Genomic DNA, 16,420 nt, shown 5'->3' on the forward strand with positions numbered 1-16,420 from the left:
AAGGAAGACCTCCCTGCATTTGTAACCCGGACCCTGAAATAAAGCTCAACCCCTGTTTGACTCTGGAATGTCCTTTCTCTCATACGTTTATCCGGTTTGGCCAACCGAAGACCTGGGACAGGTAAGAAAGACTCGGGTAGCCCAATACAGGCCTCTAGGCTTGGCAAATTGCCTCATGTGAAGAGACAGAAAGGCCTATTACAGTAGAGGGAAAGAAGGGAGGGAGATAGGCATTGTTTGAACCTTATTCCCATTAGATTTGGTTCAAAGAGAGAATAACATACACCCTTGGCTGGGTACAGAAATCCATCTTACCCTACAGGAAGTAGAAGAAGAAAAGGGAAAGAAAAGGAAGTGCAGAAGAGGGGAAAGAAGTAGTAGGGGAAAGAGGAAAGAAAAGGAAGGGGTCTGATAGAAGGGAGGGCAGGTTGAGGGAGGCAGTGGTTAGAAACAAAGCAATGGTAAGGAGAACAAGAGAGAAAGGAAAGAGAAAAGCATAAATAAGGGAAAATAGGCAGTAGAGAAGAAGAGTTATTAATCATAATTGTGAAAATGAATGAGATGAAGTTTTCCATAAAATAGGAGTGGAGAGCAGAGTGAATTAAAAATCATAATCCTACAATAAGTTGTTTACAAGAAACACATTTGAAGCAGACAGTTGCACACAGAGTAAAGATAAAAGGTTGGAGCAGAATATGCTTCAGCTAAAGCAAAAAAGCAGGGGTTGCAATTCTCATCTCAGACAAAACAGCAGCAAAAATCTATCTAATTAAAAGAGATAAGGAAGGAAAGTATATCCTTTTAAAAGGTACCATAGACAATGAAGTAATATCAATACTAAACATATACGCAACAAATGGTATACCATCCAAATTCTCAAAGGAGAAGTTAAATGAGTTACAGGAATAAATAGACAGCAAAACTATACTAATGGGGGATCTGTCCTCCACCTTGCAGAACTAGATCTAATCACAAAATAAACAAGAAATAAGTTAAAGATATGAATAAAATCTTAGAAAAATTAAATATTATAGGCCTTTGGAGAAAATTGAATGGGGATAGGAAGAAATATACCTTTTTCACCCATGGTACATGGCACATACACAAAAACTGATGATGTATTAGGACATTAAAAAATCTCACAGTTCAATGAAGAAAGGCAGAAATATTAAATGCATCCTTTTCAGATCATGAGGCAATAAATAAATACATGTAGTAAAGGACCATGGAAATATAGATAAAATTAATTGGAAATCAAATAATTTAATGGTAAAGAATGAGTGGATCAAACAGCAAATCATTGAAATAATCAGTAATTTCATCCAAGAGATTGATAATAATAAGACAATATACCAAAACTTATGAGATGCAGCCAAAGCAGTTCTTAGGGGAAATTTTATATCACTAAACTGTTTCATAAATAAAACAGAGAAAGAGAAGATCAATGAATTGGGAATGCAACTAAAAAAATAGTAAAAGAAAAATATTAAAAATTCCCAATTAAATGCAAAATTAGAAATTCTCAAAATCAAAGGAGAAATTAAGAAAATTGAAATTAAGAAAACTATTATACCAATAGAAGTAAAAGATGGTTCTGTGGGGGGAAAAGCAATAAAATAGATGTCTTTGAATGATTTTATTTAAAAAGGAAGAAAACCAAATCATCAACATCAAAAATGAAATGGGTGAATTCGCCACCAAAGAAGAGGACATTAAATCAATAATTAGGAGACACTTTGTACCACTGTATGGCAATAAATTTGACAATCTAAGTGAAATGGATAAATATCTACAAAATATAAATTGCCCACATTAACAAAAGATGAAAAAAATACTGAAATAACCCAATTTTCAGGAAAAAAAATTGAACTATTAATGAAATCCCTATGTAAAAATTGCTAGGGACAGATGGATTTACAAGTGAATTCTACCAAACATTTAAAGAACAATTAATTCTCGTAGTATATAAACTACTGAGAAAAATAGGCAAAAGAGTCCTGCCAGATTCCTTTTATGATACAATTGTGGTACAGATCCCTAAATGAGGAAGAGCCAAAACAGAAAAATAAAATTACACACCAATTTTCCTAATGAATATAGATGCAAAAATTTCAAATGTTAGCAAAGAGATTACAGAAAAATAACAAAAGTGTAACACACTATGACCAGGTAGGATTTATATGAGGAATGTAGGACTGGTTCAATTTTAAGAAAATTATCAGCATAATTGACAATATCAATACAAAAGACTAATGGAAATTATATGCTTATCCCAACAAATGCAGAAAAAGCTTTTGAAAAAATACAACACCTATTCCTATATAAAACATTAGAGAGTATAGGAACAAATGGAATTTTCCTTAAAATGACAGTAACATATGTCTGTGGAAAAATTAGGACACCAAAGCATTGTTGGTGGAATTGTGAATTGATTCAACCAATTTGGAGATCATTTTGGAACAATGACCAATAAAAATGTGCATACCCTTTCACCCAGCCACACCACTTCCAGCTCTGTATCACAAAGAGATCATAAAAATGAGAAAAAGACCCACACATACGAAATTATTTATAGTAGCTTTTTGTGGTAGCCAAGAATTGGAAATTAAGGGGCTGAACAAGTGCTAGTATATGAATATAATAGAATATTATTGCTCCATATGAAATTTTGAACAGGAAGACTTCTGGAAAATGTAGAAAGACTTACACGAACTGATGTTGAGTAAAGTGAACCAGATGAACATTGTACATAATAACAGCAACACTATGCAATAACCAACTTGATAGACTGAGCTCTTCTTAGCTTTGTAATGACCTAAGACAATTTTAAAAGACTCATGAGAGAAAACACTTTCCATACCCAGAGAAAATCTATGAAGTGTGAATGCAGGTTGAAGCATACTATTTTATACTTTTGTTTTGTTTATTCTTTCTTATGGTTTTTCCCTTTTATTCTGATTGTTCTTTCACAGTATAATTAACGTCAAAGTGTGCTTAATGGGATTGCACATACATAGCATATATCAGATTGTATGCTGTCTTGGGGAGAGGGAGGACAGAGGCAAAATAATTTAGAAATCAAAATCTTATAAATGTTAAAAACTAGTAATAAGGGTAGGGCCAAGATGGCAGAGTAAAAGTGGGTAATTTCTAGAGTTCTCCCCCACCAATGAAATACCTGTGAAAAAAATGTCTCTAAAAAATTCTGGAGCTGCGGAACCCACAGAAAGACAGAGTGAAGCAAATCTCCAGTCCAAGACAGCCTGGAAGGTCTTCAGGAAGCATCTATTATGTCATGATGGGAGCAGAGCACAGTACAGCATGGGCCATGCTGGCACAGATGGGAACAGAGCAGGCATTAGTGGGGAATGAATCTCTGGCACTTGTGGGAGTTTATAGACTTTACAACCTCAAAATATTGAGGACAAATTGGAAGTTGGGTGGAAAAAGGGGTGGAGGGGTGGGCAGAAGGAGTGGAGGAGCCATAGGCAGCCACAGCAGTAGCAGAGGCAGTGGCAGTGACTGTTTCTGGAACTCTAGGCCCACAGATTGTGGGGGTGTCAAGCAGCTGACAGTACACCTCCCACCCCCGTTGGAAGCAAAGAAATGTCTGGGGGAAATGAGCAAAAACTAGAAAAAGAATCAGACTATAGATACTTACTTTAGGGACAAGCAAGACTAAAATATACAAACAGAAGACAACAAAGTCAAAGCTCAAAAATATAAATTGGTCTTAGGCCATGGAAGAGCTCAAAAAGCATTTTGAAAATCAAGTACGAGAAATAGAGGGAAAATTGGGAAGAGAAATGAGAGAAATGCAAGATAATCATGAAAAAAATGAGTCAACTGCTTGCTAATGAGAACTCAAAAATGCTGAAGAAAATAACACTTTAAAAACAGACTAACTCAAATGACAAAAGAAATCCAAAAAGCTAAGGAGGAAAATTACTTAAATAGAAGAATTGACCAGATGGAAAAGGAGGTACAAAATCTCATGGAAGAAAATAATTCCTTGAAGATTAGAATAGAACAGATAGAAGTTAATGACTTTATGAGAAATCAAGAAATTATAAAACAAAACCAAAGGAATGAAAAAATAGCAACAATGTGAAATATCTCATTGGAAAAAAGCAACTGACCCAGACAACAGAATCAGGAGAAACAATTTTAAAATTACAGAAATACCTGAAAGCCATGATCAAAAAAAGGGCCTAGACATCATCTTTCAAGAAATTATCAAGGAAAACTATCCTAATACTCTAGAAGAAGAGGATAAAATAGATATTGAAAGAATCCACTGATTGCCTCCTGAAAGAGATCCCAAAAGGCAAGCACCTGGAACTATTGTAGCCAAATTCCAGAGCTCCCAGGTGAAGAAGATATTTCAAGTAGTCAGAAAGAAGTAATTTGAGTATTGTGGAAACACCATGAGGATAACTCAAGATCTAATAACTTCTATGTTAAGGGATCAAAGAGCTTGGAATGGGAAAAATAAACCTACTCTCCCCACGTGTGGCTGAAGGAGGGAATAACATGCTCACTAAATTTGATATGAAAATTTATATACACCACAGGAGAGTAGGAGAGGAGGCAACAAGTGGAGTAAGGGGAATGTTAGAAGGGAGGGCAAATGGGAGAAGGGAGTCACTAGAAATAAACTCTTTCGAGAAGGGACAAGGTCAATTGTAGGGGGGAAAAGTAAGGGGGATAGGGTAGGTCAGAGAGCAATATAATTAGTATTACACAACATGATTACTATGGAAGTCTTTTGCAAAACAACACATATTTAGTCTGTATTGAATTGCTTGCCTTCTCAATAGGGTTGAGGAGGGAGGAGGGCAGGGAGAGAAGTTGGAATTCAAAGTATAGAAATGAATGCTGAGAATTTTTATTGCATATAATCAGGAAATAAGAACTACAGGGATAGGGGTATGGAAATTTATCTTGCCCTTCAAGAGAAGAGAGATGGGGATAGGAGAGGGGTGGAGTGTGATGGAGGGGAGGGTACATTGAGGGAAGGAGTAATCAGAATGCAAGGTATTAGGAAGCGGGAGTAGAGGAGTGATGGGGAGAAAAATTGACCATGTTACAAAGTGAGGTAAAAGCAATTAGTATTAAAACAATAGACTGAATTAATTACTGAGAATAAATCAATGACATCTTCAGTTTGGAGAAAAAGAATTTCAGTCTAAATTTCCTAGAGGAAGGTAACCTCTGATAAAATTTGGCATTGATGGAAAAGTCAAAGTTTTAATGGTAAATTTGATTTTATGATTGCCATTTAATCAGAAACTAGAACATGTACAGAAAGGCATGTAAGCCACTTAAGACTTGCCTCAAAAGATGTTTCTTAGCCAAAGTGAAACTATAATCATATTTGAAACCTGGGTATTGGAACTTGCCATTTTTAGATGCTATGGGACTATTAAGTGACTGTTCTTCTGAATCTAACTCCAGGTATGAGTAGCTGATGAGATGCTGGTATGAAATGCATAGGTGATCTCAAGGGAAGGGTGGGAGAGCAACTGTTCAGTATGGGCAGAGGTGGGATTCTCCTGACTCAATTTCCCCACTTACACCTGACAGACTTTAATGCAAGTGGATAATCTAATCCTTCCTGGAACTGACAAGAAGTTGGGGTGATATTGTATCCCTGCAATGTCCCTACTTTTGGTGGCAATTTCCTATAGTCAAAAGGTTTGTAAGCTTAATACCAGATCTACTCAATTATAGATTATGGGTAGGGGAACTTCCAAGGTTGTCTAAAATTAAGCTATTAGGCATAGGGCTTTAGACCAACAACAATAAGTTAGGGTCCTTTAATTCTTAGTAATACTGTGGAGACAATTAGGTCAAGAGCTTGTGAAGTTAGCAACATAAATATTATTTGTGTCTCAGTTGGTCAATGTTTAAAAAAAAAAATTTCTTTTGTGGTCCATATTATAAATGCTTTAAAAAGAAGTATCACCTGACCAAAAGTTGGAATTGTTTTATCTATTATAAACTGTGTTAAAAATGAATAATAAAAAAAGGATTGTGTTGTATTATTGTATTTGTGAGAATAGCTAAGTCCTTCACATTTGATCATCTTGCAATGTTGCTGTTACTCTGTAGTAAATGTCCTAATGATTCTGCTGATTTCACTTTGTTTCAGTTCACTTAGGTCTTTCCAGGTTTTTCTGAGAGCATCATTTCTTACAGCACAATAGTATCCCATCACAATCAAATGCCACAACTTGTTCAACCATTTCTCAGTTAATGGACATTCCCTCAGTTTCAAATTGTTTTTCATCACAAAAAAGAATCACTACAAATATTTTTGTAACTGTAGGTTCTATTCCCTTAAAAAATTCTCTTTGAGATATAGATGTAGTAGTCCTATTTCTGGCTCAAAGTTCATGCAGTTTTATAGCTCTTTAGGCATAGTTCCAGATTTCTCTACAGAACTGTTAAATCAATATACAACTCTACTAACAGTGCATTAATATGTTAATTTTCCCTACATCCCCTCTATCATTTGTTATTTTCATTTTCTGTCATATTAGTCTGTCTGATAGGTGTGGGATGGTAGTTCAGAGTTATTTTAATTTGCATTTCTGTAAAAAATGAGGATTTAGAACATTTTTAACATTTTAACTATAGATCATCGATTACTTCCTTTGAAAACTGCCTATTTGTATTCTGTGGCCATTTATCAACTGAGGAATGGCTCTTATTTTTATAAATTGATCTCTCTCTCTCTCTCTCTCTCTCTCTCTCTCTCTCTCTCTCTCTCTCTCTCTCTCTCCCCTATCCACCTGTAAACCTCTCCATACTCAAGAATGTTTTACTTCTGACTACCACTTCCCTCAATCTGCCCTATCTTCCGTCAGTCCCCACCACACCCCTTATCCCTTTTCCCTCCTACTTTCTTGTAGAGTAAGGTAGATTTCTGTTGAGTTGAACTCAATTTCAATTGAGTTCATATGTTGTTCCCTCTTTGAGTCAATTCTGATGAAAGGAAGGTTCAAGTACACCCCCTACCTCAATGGAAACACTCTTTATTACCTCTTTCATGTGAGATAATTTACCTCATTCACCTGTGTCTTTCCCCTGCATTCCTCTTTCTCATCTATTAATTTTCTTGTATTTTTAGATAGTCATCCCATCATATTCAACTCACACCTGTGCCCTCTATCCATGTATGCTCCTTTGAACTACCCTAATACTAACAAAACTTTTGGAAGTTACAAGTATTTTTTTCCCATTTGGAATGCAAACAGTTTAAGCTCATTGAAACTCTTATGATTTCTCCTTTCCTTTTGCACTTTTATGCTTCTCTTGAGTCTCTTATTGGAAAGTCAATTGTCTATTCATCTCTGCTCTTTTCATCACTAATGCTTGGAAGTCCTCTATTTCATTGATTATTCCTTTTTCCCCTGAGGGGGGAATTGCTGAATAGGTAATTCTTGTTTTTAATCCTAGCTTTTTTACTCTACCAAGCCATCCAGTCCTCTAGTGTAGAAGCTGCTAAATCTTGTGTCTTCCTGATTGTGGCTCCTTGATATTTGAATTGTTTCTTTCTGCTTACAACATGTTATTCTTCACCTATGACCTCTGAAATTTGTCTATAATATTCTGGGGAGTTTCCATTTTGAAAAATATTTCGGGAATGATGCATGAATTATTTCAATTTCTAGTTTACCCTCTGATTCTAAAATATCAAGTCACTTTTCCTTAATTTTTGAAGGATAATGTCTAGACACTTTTTTAAAAAAATTGATAATCCTTAGGTAGTCCAATAATTCTTAAATTATTTCTCCTGGATCTATTTTCCAGTTGGTTTTCCAATAACATGGTTCACATTTTCCTCCGTTCTTTCTTTTTTTAATTTTGTTTTTGCCAAATCTTGATATCTCGTGAACATCATTAACTACTACTTGCCCAATTCAAATATTTAAGGAACTATTTTCTTCAGTGAACTTTTGTACTTGTTTTCCATTTGGCCAGTCTTATTTTTAAGGTGTTCTTTTCTTCAGGGAATTTTTGTCACTCTTTTCCCATTTGGTCAATTATACTTTTTAAGGTGCTCTTCTTTTCTTTTTTTTATTTTAAATTTATTTATGCATTTTTAGTTTTCAACATTCATCTCCACAAGATTTTGAGTTGCAAATTTTCTCCCCATCTCTCGCTTTCCCCCACTACAAGACACGATGCATTCTGATTACCCCTTCCCTATATCTGCCCTCCCTTCTATCACACCTCTCACTTCCCTTATCCCTATCTTTTCTATTTACTTGTAGGGCAAGATAGATTTCTATATCCCATTACCTGTATCTCTTATTTCCCAGTTGCATGTAAAAACAATTCCTAATATTTGTTTTTAAAACTTTGAGTTCCATTTTCTCTCCCTTCTTTTCTCCCTCCCCACCCACCCCCACTGAGAAGACAAGCAATTCAATGTAGGCTACACATCTGTAGTTAAGCAAAAGATTTCCATAAAAATCATGTTGTGAAAGACTAACTTTATTTCCCTCTACCCAATCCTACCCTTATTTATTCTATTGTCTCTTGTGACCTTGGGCCTCTCCAAAAGTATTTACTTCTAATTACCCCTTCCTCCCACTTGCCCTCACTTCTATCATCCCCCCATACCCCACTTAACTTCTCTCCTACTTTACTATAGTGTAAGATAGATTTTCATACCAAATTGAGTGTGCATGTTATTCCCTCCTTAAGCCAAATATGATGAGAGTAAGCTTCACTTTTTTCCTTCCCAACTCTCCCTGTTTTCCTTCCATTGAAAAAGATTTTCTTGACTCTTTTATGAGAGACAATTTGCCCCATTCCATTTCTCCTTTTCTATTCCTAATATATTTCTCTTTCACCACTTAATTTTATTTTTTTAGATATCATCCCTTCCTATTCAACTCATTCTGTGCACTCTGTCTATATGTATATAATACTTCCAAGTACCCAAATACTAAGAAAAGTCTCAAGAGTTCCAAATATTATCTTTCTGTGTAGAAATGTAAACATTTCAACTTTAGTAAGTGCCTTATGATTTCTCTTTCCTATTTACCACTTCATGCTTCTTTTGATTCTTGTGTTTTAAAGTCAAGTTTTCTATTCAGCTCTGGTCTTTTCATCAAGAAAGCTTGAAAGTCCTCTCTTTCATTGAATGACCATTTCCCCCCTGAAGTATTATACTAGTTTTGCTGGGTAGGTGTTTCTTAGTTTCAATCCTAGTTCCTTTGACTTCTAGAATATCATATCCCAAGTCCTGTGATCCCTTAATGCCGAAGCTGCTAGATCTTTTGTTATCCTGGTTATATTTCCACAATACTTGAGTTATTCCTTTCTGGCTGCTTGCAATATTTTCTCTTTGACCTGGGAACTCTGGAATTTGGCTACAATATTTCCAGGAGTTTTTTTGGGGGGATCTCTTTCAGGAGGTGACTGTTGAATTCTTTCAATATTTATTTTACCCTCTGGTTCTAGAATATAAAGGCAATTTTCCTTGATAATTTCATGAAAGATGATGTCTGTTATTGATCATGGCTTTCAGGTAGCTCCATAATTTTAAATTGTCTCTTCTGGATCTATTTTCCAGGTCAGTAGTTTTTCCAATGAAATATTTCACATTGTTCACTATTTTTTCATTCCTTTGATTTATTTTATAATTTCCCGATTTTTCATAAAATCATTAGCTTCCATCTGTTCCATTCAAATCTTTAAGGAATTATTTTCTTCAATGAGCTTTTGAATCTCCTTTTCCATCTGGTCAGTTCTGCTTTTAAAGACATCCTTCTCCTCATTGACTTTTTGGATCTCTTTTTTCATTTGAGTTAGTCTATTTTTTAAAGCATTTTTTCCTGCAGCATTTTTGGGTCTCCTTTAGCAAGTAGTTGACTCATTGTTCATGATTTTCTCGCATCACTCTCATTTCTCTTCTCAGCTTTTTCTCTCTTTCTCTTACTTGGTTTTCAAAATCCTTTTTGATCTCTTCCATGGCCTAAGACCAATTCATACTTTTCTTGTAGGCTTTGGATGGAGGAACTTTGACTTTGTTATCATCTGTTTGCATGCTTTGGCCTTCCTTGTCACCAACGAAAGATTCTACAGTCTGATTCTTTTTCCAGTTTTTGCTCATTTCCCCAACCATTTACTTGACTTTTGAGTTCTTTGTCAAGGTAGTTCTCTGCTTCCAGTGGGTGTGGGGAGTGTACTGTTACCCACTGGATTCCCCCACAGTTTGTGGGCCTAGAGCTCCAGTAACAGTGGCTACAGCTGCCCCTGCTGCTGCTGTGGCTACTGTGGGTTTCTTCATCCCCTCCCCCCTCTGTTAACTTAGGGCTGAGACTGGACCACTCCACTCTCCTATACTGATCTCACAGACTTTTTCCACTGACCACCCAATTTATCCTCAGTGCTTTGGGGTCTTGAAGTCTGGAAACCTCCACAAGTGTGAGAGATTCAGTTCCCAGGGTCTGTTCGGGTCCTGTCTGTGCAAGCATGGCCCAAGCTTGACTTCACTCTGCTCCCTGCGTGGTGCAATAGATACTTCCCGGCCACCTTTCAGGCTGTCTTGGACTGGAGATTTGTTTCACTCCATCATTCTGTAGGTTTTGTTGTGCCAGAATTTTTTAGAGCCATTTTTTACAGGGGGTCAGGGGCAGCACTCTAGAAAGTCCATGCTGCTACTCTGCCATCTTGCCTCTACTCCCCAGGTGTTCTTCTTTTCATTGAATTTTTGAGTATCTTTTTTAATTTGACCTATTCTATTTTTAAGGTGTTATTTTCTTTAATATCTTTTGTGCTACCTTTACCAAACTGCTGTCTCTTTTTAAATGACTTACTTGTATCACTCTCATTTCTCTTCCCATTTTTCCACCTCTCTCATTTGACTTTTTAAATCCTTTTTGAGCACTTTTAGGAATTATTTTGGTGCCTGAGACCAATTCACGTTCTCCTTCAAGGCTGTGAATGTAACTGTTTTGACCTTCCCTTTTTTGAGTTTGTGTTTTGATATTCCCTGTCCCAGTAGTAACTTTCTATGATCAGTATATGGTTTTGCTGTTTGCTTATTTTTAAACTTTTAACTCTATGCTATAGTGGAGCTTTGCCTCTATAATGGAGGGAGCAGTGTTTCAAGCTTCAGTTTTTGTTTTTTATGAAGCTGTTTTTGGAGGTGATTATGAGGAATTGTAGGTTTTCAGTTCTTCCTTTTTTTGTTGTTTTATTTTTCTATTGGATAATGTTTCATTTCTTCCAATTACATGTAAAGATAGTTTTCAACATTCACTTTTATAAGATTTTGAATTCCAAATTTTTCTTACTTTCTCCCTACCATACCCCCTCCCTAAGACATTAAAAAATCTTATATAGATAATATGTGTGCTATCAATCATCTTAAACATACTTCTACATTAGTTATATTGTGCAAGAACAATAAGAACAGGTAGAGCCAAGACAACAGAGCAAAAGCAGAGACTTGCTTGAGCTTTCCTCCAAACCCTTTAAAATACTTGTAAAAATGATTCTAAATAAATTGTACAACAGCAGAACCCACAAAATGACAGAGTGAAACAAATTTCCAACCCAACACAGCCTGTAATGGCAATAGGAAGGATCTGTTCCATGAGACTAGGAGAGACACACAGTCCAAAGTGCACCATGCTGGCACAGATTGGGCCTGCATCAGCACAGACAGGGCTTGAGCAGATCTCAGGGTACTGAATCACTGGCAGCCGTGGCAGTTTCCAGACTTCTTGATGCCAAAATGCCAAAGACAACTTGAAATGTCAGTGGGAAGAGCCTGTTGGACCTATGTGAGAGAGGAGCATGGTGTGGCTCCAGCTCTGGGATGGTGGACAGATTAGCAGAGCCAGTGGTGGCCAAAGCAATCGTAGATGTTTCTGGAGCTCTAGACTCACAGATTATCAGGAAATTTAGTGGATTATCACAGAGGCATTACAGGAATCTATTTGCTGGTGCTGAGGCAAGATTTTCTCATTTTGCCCTGCTTGGATCTGGGTCACACTCCTAGGTGTTGGTCTTGAGGTGAGGAGGAGTGCTGACATGGTGGAGCTTTTGGAGTCAGTGGACAGGGAATCCTCCTCACATTTCCAAGGCAGAAAAGAGTGCTTGAGACCACCCAAAGATGACAGCACAGACCAGGAGAGGAGTAAATACCTCTTCTTTGATCACACAAGCTGGGAAGAGCTGAAAATTTGCAGATCCCTTAATGTATCTCTGAATACAACTGAACAAAACCCCTGAAGCTTGGAAGAGTACAACCCTCACCTCCCACTGGAAGCAGATACCTATCTTGACAAATAGTTCAAAAGTCAAATAATTGTCTGGGAAAATGAGCAAGCAGTGGGAAAAAAAATCAGGGTATAGAGATTTATTTTGGTGACAAGGAAGTTCAAAACACACACTCAGAAGAAGACAACAAAGTCAAAGCTCCTACATCCAAAGCCTCCAAGAAAAAATGTTGAAGGACATGAAAGAGCTCAAAGAAGATTTCAAAAATCAAGTAAGAGAAATGGAGGAAAAATTGGGAAGAGAAACGAGAATGAAGAAGAAAATTAAGGAAAACAAGAAATTAAGACCTTAAAAAACAGACTGGGCCAAATGGTGAAAGAGTTCCAAAAAGCCAATGAGGAGAAGAATGCCTTAAAAAGCAGAACTGGCCAGATGGAAAAGGAGATCTAAAATCTGACTGAAGAAAATAATTCTTAAAGATTAGAATGGAATAGATGGAAGCTAATGTCATTATGAAAAATCAAGAAATTATAAAACAAAATCAAAGAAATGAAAACATAGAAGGTAATGTGAATTATCTCAGTGGAAAACCAATGACCTGGAAAATAGACCCAGGAGAGATAAATTAAGAATTGTTGGACTACCTAAAAGCCAAGATAAAAAAGAGCCTAGACATCATCTTTCAAGAAATTATCAAGGAAAACTGCCTTGATTTTCTAGAAACAGTGGGTAAAATAGATATTGAAAGAATCCAACAATTGCCTCTTGAAAGAGATCCCAAAAGGAAAATTCCTAGGAATATTGTAGGCAAATCTGGAGTTCTCAGGTCAAGGAGCAAATGTTGCAAGCAGCTAGAAAGAAACAATTCAAGTATTGTGCAAATGCAATCAGGATAACACAAGATCAAGTAGCTTCTATATTAAGGGATCAGAGGACTTGGAATATGATTTTTCCAGAGGTCAAAGGAGATAGAATTAAAACCAAGAATTACATACCCAGCAAAACTCAGTAATATACTTCAGTGGGGGAAATGGTCATTCAATGAAATGGAGGACTTTCAAGCATTCTTGATGAAAAGACCAGAACTGAATAGCAAATTTGTCTTTCTTTTTTTTTTTTAATTTATTTTTAACACAGTTTATAACAGATAAAGCAATTCAAACTTTTGGTCAGGTGATACATCTTTTTAAAGCATTTATAATATGGATCACAAAAGAATTTTTTTTTTAAACATAAGACAACTGAGACACAGATAATATTTATGTTGCTAACTTCACAATCTCTTGATCTAATTGTCTCCACAGTACTACTAAGAATAAAAGGACCCTAACTTAATGTTGTTGGTCTAAAGTCCTATGCTTAATGCCAAATTTTAGACAGCCTCGGATGTTCCTCTCCCATAATCTGGTATTAAGCTTACAAACGTTTTGACTATAGGAAATTGCCACCAAGAGTAGGGACATTGCAGGGAAACAATATCTCCCCAACTTCATGTCTATTGCAGGCAGAAGTAGATTGTCCACTTGCATTCAGTCAGACTTAAAGTCTGCCAGGTATCAGTGGGCAAATTGAGTCAGGAGAATCCCACTTCAGCCCATGCTGAACAGCTGCTGTCCCACTCTTCCCTTGAGATCACCTATGCAGTTCACACCAGCATCTCATGAGCATACTGGCATCATGTAATTGAGACTCGGATCACCTTTCTTGCTTCCCATACCTGGAGTTAGACGCAGAAGAACAGTCACTTAATAGTCCCATAGCATCTAAAAATGGCAAGTTCCTATAACCAGGTTTAAAATATGATTACAGTTTCACTTTGGCTAAGGAACATCTTTTGAGGCAAGTCTTAAGTGGCTTACATATCTTTCTATACATGTTCTAGTTCCTGATTAAATGGCAATCATAAAATCAAATTTATCATTGAAACCTTGACTTTTCCATTAATGCCAAATTTTATCAGAGGTTACCTTCCTCTAGGAAATTTAGACTGAAATTCTTTTCTCTAAACTGAAGACGTCATTGATTTATTCTCAGTAATTAATTCAGTCTATTGTTTTAATACTAATTGCTTTTACCTCACTTTGTAACATGTCGAGTTTTTCTCCCCATCACTCCCCTCCCCCTGCTTCCTAACACCTTGCATTCTGGTTGCTCCTTCCCTCAATGTATCCTCCCCTCCATCACACTCCACCCCTCTCCTATCCCCATCTCTCTTCTCTTGAAGGGCAAGATAAATTTCCATACCCCTATCCCTGTAGTTCTTATTTCCTGATTATATGCAATAAAAATTCTCAACATTCATTTCCAATACTTTGAATTCCAATTCTCTCCCTCCCCCCCCTCCCCAGCCCCACTTAGAAGGGAAGCAATTCAATACAGACTAAATAAGTGTTGTTTTGCAAAAGACTTCCGTAGTAATCATGTTGTGTAATACTAATTATATTGCTCTCTGACCTACCCTATCCCCCTTACTTTTCCCCCCTACAATTGACCTTGATCCTTCTCGAAAGAGTTTATTTCTAGTGACTCCCTTCTCCCATTTGCCCTCCCTTCTGACATTCCCTTCTCTCCACTTGTTGCCTCCTCTCCTACTTTCCTGTGGTGTGATATAAATTTTCATATCAAATTTAGTAAGCATGTTATTCCTGCCTTCAGCCACAAGTGGGGAGAGCTCTATTCCCCTCCCTCCCCTTCTCCCTTATCTCCTCTATTGAATAAGATTTTTCTTATCTATGTTATGAGTTATAGCCTGCCCTGTTTCATTACTCTGTTTCTCTTCCCAGTATTTTCCTCCTTCACCCCTTAATTTTTATTTCACTTTACTTTATTTATTTATTTGTGTGTGTGTGTGTGTGTGTATATCATCTCTTCTGATATAACACACCTTGTACTCTCTATCTATGTGTATGTGTGTCAGTGTGTGTGTACAATCTCTCCAACTACCCAAATACTGAGAAAAGATTCAAGAGTTAAAAACATGTTCTTTGCATGTAGTAATGTAAACAGTTCAGCTTTAGAGAGTCTTTTGTGATTTTTCTTTTTGTTTTCCCCTGTTTACCTTTTCATGCTTCTCTGGATTCTTGTCTTGGGAAATCACATTTTTAAATACAGATCTGGTCTTTTTCTCAACATGAAATCTTCAAATTTGTCTCTACCACTGAATGTCCATTTTTTCCCTTTAAGTATTATATTTGGATATGCTGGTTAGGTGATTCTTGGCTTCAATCCCAGTTCCTTTGACTTCTGAAATATCTTACTCCAAGCCCTTCATTCATTTATTGTTGAAGCTGCCAGATCCTGTGTTATCCTGATTGCATTTCCACAGTACTCAAATTGTTTCTTTCTAGCTGCTTGCAATATTTTCTCCTTGATCTGGGAACTCTGAAATGTGGCCACAATATTCCTGGCAGTTTCTCTGCTCCGATGTCTTTCAGGAGGTGATTGGTGCATTCTTTCAATATTTATTTTGCCCTCTGATTGTAGAACATCAGGGCAGTTTTCCTTGATAATTTCATGGAAGATAGTGTCTAGGCCCTTTTTTTGATCGTGGCTTTCAGGTAGTCCAATAATTTTTAAATTATTTCTCCTGGATGTATTTTCCAGGTCAGGTGTTTTTCCAATGAGTTCTTTCACTTCATCTTTTATTTTTTTAAATTTTTTGTTTTGTTTAGTAACTTCTTGGTTTAACTCATAGTCATTCTTTTCCCTGGACTCAATTCTCTCTTTCAATGAATTATTTCGTTCAGTGAGTTTTTGAACCTTCTCCTCCATTTGGCTAATTCAGCTTTTTAAAACCTCCTTCTCCTTGTTGGCTTTTTGGACCTCTTTTTCCAATTGAGTAAGCCTCTTTTTAAAGCTGCTATTTTCCTCAGCGTTTTTTTGGTTCTCCCTTAGTAAGCTGCTAACTTGTTTTTTAAGTTCATCTTTTGCCTGAGCCCATTTTAAGTTCCCTTTGAAGGGAGGGCCCTTGATTTTCTCTGACAGTATGCCTTGTTCTTCCTCATCTGAAGGAATGGGGGGAGACACCTGTTCCCCAAGAAAGTAACCTTCTATGGTCTTATTTTTTTTCCCTTTTATGGGCATTTTCCCAGCCAGTTACTTTACTTCTGAGTTTCCTCTCCACACACACCTCGCCTCCAGATCCTCCCAGCTAGTGCTTGGGGGTTGAGAT

The sequence above is a fragment of the Notamacropus eugenii genome, chromosome 1, assembly GCF_028372415.1.
Source record: "Notamacropus eugenii isolate mMacEug1 chromosome 1, mMacEug1.pri_v2, whole genome shotgun sequence".
Classification (NCBI taxonomy): Eukaryota; Metazoa; Chordata; class Mammalia; order Diprotodontia; family Macropodidae; genus Notamacropus; species Notamacropus eugenii.